The 6,069-nt window shown below is 66.7% G+C and overlaps 1 long non-coding RNA gene across 1 annotated transcript; it reads right to left on the bottom strand.

Moving 5' to 3' along the window:
* Positions 1-4,165: 4,165 nt before the first annotated feature.
* On the bottom strand, positions 4,166-4,742 carry LOC121233148. Its single transcript, XR_005931953.1, has 3 exons — positions 4,708-4,742; positions 4,519-4,594; positions 4,166-4,271 (listed from the first exon to the last, which is right to left on the bottom strand). It is a non-coding gene; the product is annotated as an uncharacterized LOC121233148 (long non-coding RNA).
* Positions 4,743-6,069: the final 1,327 nt, after the last annotated feature.

Below are 6,069 nucleotides of genomic sequence, written 5' to 3'. Positions count from 1 at the left end.
GATGGGATGGATGGGTGCTTGGACGCCTGGGTCCTGGTGCAGGGGATGGATGGGTGCCTGGGTCCCTGGTTCAGGGGATGGTTGGGTGCTCGGACACCTGGGTCCCTGGTGCAGGAGATGGATGGGTGCCTGGACACCTGGGTCCTGGTGCAGGGGATGGATGGGTGCCTGGGTCCCTGGTGCAGGGGATGGATGGGTGCTCGGACACCTGGGTCCCTGGTGCAGGGGATGGATGGGTGCCTGGGTCCCTGGTGGAGGGGATGGATGGGTGCTTGGACGCCTGGGTCCCTGGTGAGGGGATGGATGGGTGCTTGGACGCCTGGGTCCCTGGTGCAGGGGATGGATGGGTGCCCGGACACCTGGGTCCCTGGTGGAGGGGATGGATGGGTGCTCGGACACCCGGGTGCCTGGTGCAGGGGATGGATGGGTGCCTGGGTCCCTGGTGCAGGGGATGGATGGGTGCTTGGACACCTGGGTCCCTGGTGCAGGGGATGGATGGGTGCTCGGACACCTGGGTCCCTGGTGCAGGGGATGGATGGGTGCTTGGATGCCTGGGTCCCTGGTGGAGGGGATGGATGGGTGCTCGGACACCTGGGTCCCTGGTAGAGGGGATGGATGGGTGCTCGGATGCCTGGGACCCTGGTGCAGGGGATGGATGGGTGCTTGGAAACCTGGGTCCCTGGTGCAGGGGATGGATGGGTGCTCGGACACCTGGGTCCCTGGTGCAGGGGATGGATGGGTGCCTGGGTCCCTGGTGCAGGGGATGGATGGGTGCTCGGACACCTGGGTGCCTGGTGCAGGGGATGGATGGGTGCTCGGACACCTGGGTCCGTGGTGCAGGGGATGGATGGGTGCTCGGACACCTGGGTCCCTGGTGCAGGGGATGGATGGGTGCCTGGGTCCCTGGTGGAGGGGATGGATGGGTGCTCGGACACCTGGGTCCCTGGTGGAGGGGATGGATGGGTGCTCGGACACCTGGGTCCCTGGTGGAGGGGATGGATGGGTGCTTGGACACCTGGGTCCCTGGTGCAGGGGATGGATGGGTGCTTGGACACCTGGGTCCCTGGTGCAGGGGATGGATGGGTGCCTGGACACCTGGGTCCCTGGTGCAGGGGATGGATGGGTGCTTGGACACCTGGGTCCCTGGTGTAGGGGATGGATGGGTGCTCGGACGCCTGGGTCCTTGCTGCAGGGGATGGATGGGTGCCAGAGTCCCTGGTGCAGGGGATGGATGGGTGCTTGGACACGTGGGTCCGTGGTGCAGGGGATGGATGGGTGCTCGGACACCTGGGTCCCTGGTGCAGGGGATGGATGGGTGCTCGGACACCTGGGTCCCTGGTGCAGGGGATGGATGGGTGCTTGGACACCTGGGTGCCTGGTGCAGGGGATGGATGGGTGCTCGGACACCTGGGTCCCTGGTGGAGGGGATGGATGGGTGCTCGGACACCTGGGTCCCTGGTGCAGGGATGGATGGGTGCCTGGGTCCTGGTGCAGGGGATGGATGGGTGCTTGACACCTGGGTCCCTGGTGCAAGGTGATGGATGGGTGCGTCGGACACCTGGTCCTGGTGCAGGGGATGGAGGGTGCTCGGACACCTGTGCTGGTCAGGGGGATGGATGGGTGCTCGGACACTGGGTGCCTGGTGCAGGGGGATGGATGGCGTGCTCGGACACCTGGGTCCCTGGTGCAGGGGATGGATGGGTGCTTGGACACCTGGGTCCCTGGTGCAGGGGATGGATGGGTGCTCGGACACCTGGGTCCCTGGTGCAGGGGATGGATGGGTGCCTGGGTCCCTGGTGGAGGGGATGGATGGGTGCTTGGACACCTGGGTCCCTGGTGCAGGGGATGGATGGGTGCTCGGACATCTGGGTCCCTGTTGGAGGGGATGGATGGGTGCTCGGGCACCTGGGTCCCTGGTGCAGGGGATGGATGGGTGCCTGGGTCCCTGGTGGAGGGGATGGATGGGTGCTTGGACACCTGGGTCCCTGGTGCAGGGGATGGATGGGTGCTTGGACGCCTGAGTCCCTGGTGCAGGGGATGGATGGGTGCTCGGACACCTGGGTCCCTGGTGCAGGGGATGGATGGGTGCTTGGACGCCCGGGTCCCTGGTGCAGGGGATGGATGGGTGCCTGGGTCCCTGGTGCAGGGGATGGATGGGTGCTTGGACACCTGGGTCCCTGGTGCAGGGGATGGATGGGTGCTTGGACACCTGGGTCCCTGGTGCAGGGGATGGATGGGTGCCTGGACGCCCGGGTCCCTGGTGCAGGGGATGGATGGGTGCCTGGGTCCCTGGTGCAGGGGATGGATGGGTGCTCGGACACCTGGGTCCCTGGTGGAGGGGATGGATGGGTGCTCGGACACCTGGGTCCCTGGTGGAGGGGATGGATGGGTGCCTGGGTCCCTGGTGGAGGGGATGGATGGGTGCTTGGACACCTGGGTCCCTGGTGGAGGGGATGGATGGGTGCTCGGACACCTGGGTCCCTGGTGGGAGGGGATGGATGGGTGCTTGGACACCTGCGTGCCTGGTTGAGGGGATGGATGGGTGCTTGGACACCTGGGTCCCTGGTGCAGGGGATGGATGGGTGCTCGGACACCTGGGTCCCTGGTGCAGGGGATGGATGGGTGCCTGGGTCCCTGGTGCAGGGGATGGATGGGTGCTCGGACACCTGGGTCCCTGGTGCAGGGGATGGATGGGGTGCTTGGACACCTGGGTCCCTGGTGCAGGGGATGGATGGGTGCTCGGACACCTGGGTCCCTGGGTGCAGGGGATGGATGGGTGCCTGGGTTCCTGGTGCAGGGGATGGATGGGTGCCTGGGTCCCTGGTGCAGGGGATGGATGGGTGCTTGGACGCCTGGGTCCCTGGTGCAGGGGATGGATGGGTGCCTGGGTCCCTGGTGCAGGGGATGGATGGGTGCTCGGACACCTGGGTCCCTGGTGGAGGGGATGGATGGGTGCCCAGACGCCTGGGTCCCTGCTGGAGGGGATGGATGGGTGCCTGGGTCCCTGGTGCAGGGGATGGATGGGTGCTCGGACACCTGGGTCCCTGGTGCAGGGGATGGATGGGTGCTCGGACGCCTGGGTTCCTGGTGCAGGGGATGGATGGGTGCTCAGACACCTGGGTCCCTGGTGGAGGGGATGGACGTGTGCCCGGACACCTGGGTCCCTGCTGGAGGGGATGGATGGGTGCCTGGGTCCCTGGTGGAGAGGATGGATGGGTGCTTGGACACCTGGGTCCCTGGTGCAGGGGATGGATGGGTGCCTGGGTCCCTGGTGGAGAGGATGGATGGGTGCTTGGACACCTGGGTCCCTGGTGCAGGGGATGGATGGGTGCTCGGACACCTGGGTCCCTGGTGCAGGGGATGGATGGGTGCTCGGACACCTGGGTCCCCTGGTGCAGGGGGATGGAGGGATGGTGTGCCTGGGTCCCTGGGGAGAGGATGGATGGGTGCTTGGACACCTGGGTCCCTGGTGCAGGGGATGGATGGGTGCTCGGACACCTGGGTCCCTGGTGCAGGGGATGGATGGGTGCTCGGACACCTGTGCCCTGGTGCAGGGGATGGATGGTGCCTGGGTCCCTGGTGCGGGGATGGGGGTGCCTGGACACTGGGTCCTGGTTGCAGGGGATGGATGGGTGCCGACACCTGGGTCCCTGGTGCAGGATGGATGGGTGCCTGAGTCCCTGGTCAGGGATTGGATGGGTGTCGACACTGGGTCCCTGGTACATGGGATGGATGGGTGCCTGGACGCTGCCCTGGTGCAGGGGATGGATGGGTGCTTGGACACCGGTCGGTCCTCATGGTGCAGGGGATGGATGGGTGCCCGGACACCTGGGTCCCTGGTGGAGGGGATGGATGGTGCTGGACACCTGGTCCCTGGTGCAGGGGATGGATGGGTGCCTGGTTCCCTGGTGAGGGGATGGATGGGTGGCTGTCGGACACCTGGGTCCCTGTTGCAGGGATGGATGGGTGCTTTGGACCCGGGGTCCCTGGTGCAGGGGATGGTGGGTGCTTGGACAGCCCTGGTCCCTGGTGCAGGGTGGATGGTGCTCGGACACGGGTCCTTTGCGCAGGGGATGGATGGGTGCTCGACACTGGGTCCCTGGTGGAGGGGATGGATGGTGCTCGGACACCTGGGTCCCCTGGTGCAGGGGATGGTATGGGTGCTGGTCCCTGGTGGAGGGGATGGATGGGCGTTGGACACCTGGGTCCCTGGTCAGGGGATGGATGGGTGGCCCTGGGTCCCTGGTGGAGGGGAGGATGGGTGCCGGACCCTGGGTACTGGTGCAGGGGATGGATGGTGTCCATGGGTCCCTGGTGCAGGGGATGGATGGGTGCCCTGGACTCCTGGGTCCCCTGGTGCAGGGATGGTGGTCCTGGGTCCCGGTGCAGGGGATGGTGGGTGCTTGGACACGTGGTCCCTGGTGCAGGGATGGATGGGGCTTGGAACCTGGTCCCTGTCAGGGATGGATGGGTGGCCTGACGCCCGGTCCCTGGTGCAGGGGATGGATGGGTGTGCACTGGGTCCCTGGTGCAGGGGATGGATGGGTGCTGGACACCTGGTCCCTGGTGGAGGTATGGATGGGTGCTCGGACACCTGGTCCCTTGGGAGGGATGGATGGGGTGCTTGGACACCCTGGTCCCTGGGTGCAGGGGATGGGATGGGGGGCCTGGGTCCTGGTGGAGGGAGGATGGGGGGTGCTCGGACACCTGGGTCCCTGGTGCAGGGGGATGGATGGGTGCTCTGGGTCCCTGGTGGAGGGGATGGGAGGTTGTGGGTCTTGGACACCCTGCCGTGCCTGGTTGACGGGATGGATGGGGTGCTGGACACCTGGGTCCTGGTGCAGGGATGATGGTGCTGCTCGGACACCTGGGTCCCTGTGTGCAGGGGATGGATGGGTGTCCTGGGCCCTGGTGCAGAGGATGGATGGGTGCCTGAGTCCCTGGTGCAGGGGATGGATGGGTGTGTGCTTGGACGCCGGGTCCTGGTGCAGGGGATGGATGGGTGGCCTGGGTCCCTGGTCCGGGGATGGATGGTTGCTCGGACCTGGGTCCCTGGTGGAGGGATGGGATGTGCCCATACCCCTGGGTCCTGCTGTGAGGGGATGGATGGGGTGCCTGGGTCCCTGGTGCAGGGGATGGATGGGTGCTCGGACACCTGGCCCTGGTGCAGGGGATGGGGTGCTGACCCTGGTCCTGGTGCAGGGATGGATGGGTCCTCTTGGGTCCCTGGTGGAGGGGATGGAGTGTGCCCGGACACCCTGGGTCCTGTGGAGGGGATGGATGGGTGCCTGGGTCCCTGTGGCAGGGATGGATGGGTGCTGGACACCTGGGTCCCTGTGCAGGGGATGGATGGTGCTCGACACCTGGGTCCCTGGTGGTGCAGGGGATGGATGGGTGCCTGGGTCCCTGTGGAGGGGATGGATGGGTGCTTGGACACCTGGGTCCCTGGTGCAGGGGATGGTGGGCTGGACCCTGGGTCCCTGGTGCGGGGATGATGGGTGCCGGCCCGGGTCCTGGTGGCAGGGGAGATGGGTGCCTGGGTCCCTTGTGCAGGGATGGTTGGTCCTGGACCGCTTGGTCCCTGGTGCAGGATGGTGGGTTGCTCGGACACCTGGGTCCCTTGTGCAGGGATGGATGGGTGCCTTGAGTGCCCTGGTGCAGGGATGGATGGGTGCTTCGGACACCTGGGTCCTGGTGCAGGGATGGATGGGTGCTTGGACACCTGGGTCCCTGGTGCAGGGGATGGATGGGTGCCGGACACCTGGTTCCCTGGGCAGGGGATGGATGGGTGCTTGGACACCTGGGCCCTGGTGAGGGATGGATGGGTGCCGGCCCTGGTCCCTGGTGGAGGGATGGATGGGTGCTCGGACACCTGGGTCCCTGGTTCAGGGGATGGAGGGCTGGACGGGTCCCGGGCGTGCGGTTTGTACACCTGGGTCCCTGGTGCAGGGATGATGGGTGCTCGGACACCTGGTTCCTGGTTGCGCACCGGGATGGATTGGTCGGACACCTGGGTCCCTGGTGGCAGGGGATGGATGGGTGCTGCGGGAATGGCTCCTTGGTCCCTGT

The sequence above is a fragment of the Aquila chrysaetos genome, unplaced genomic scaffold (assembly GCF_900496995.4).
Source record: "Aquila chrysaetos chrysaetos unplaced genomic scaffold, bAquChr1.4, whole genome shotgun sequence".
In the NCBI taxonomy this organism is placed as follows: Eukaryota; Metazoa; Chordata; class Aves; order Accipitriformes; family Accipitridae; genus Aquila; species Aquila chrysaetos.
This window is presented reverse-complemented; position numbering and strand designations above follow the sequence as displayed.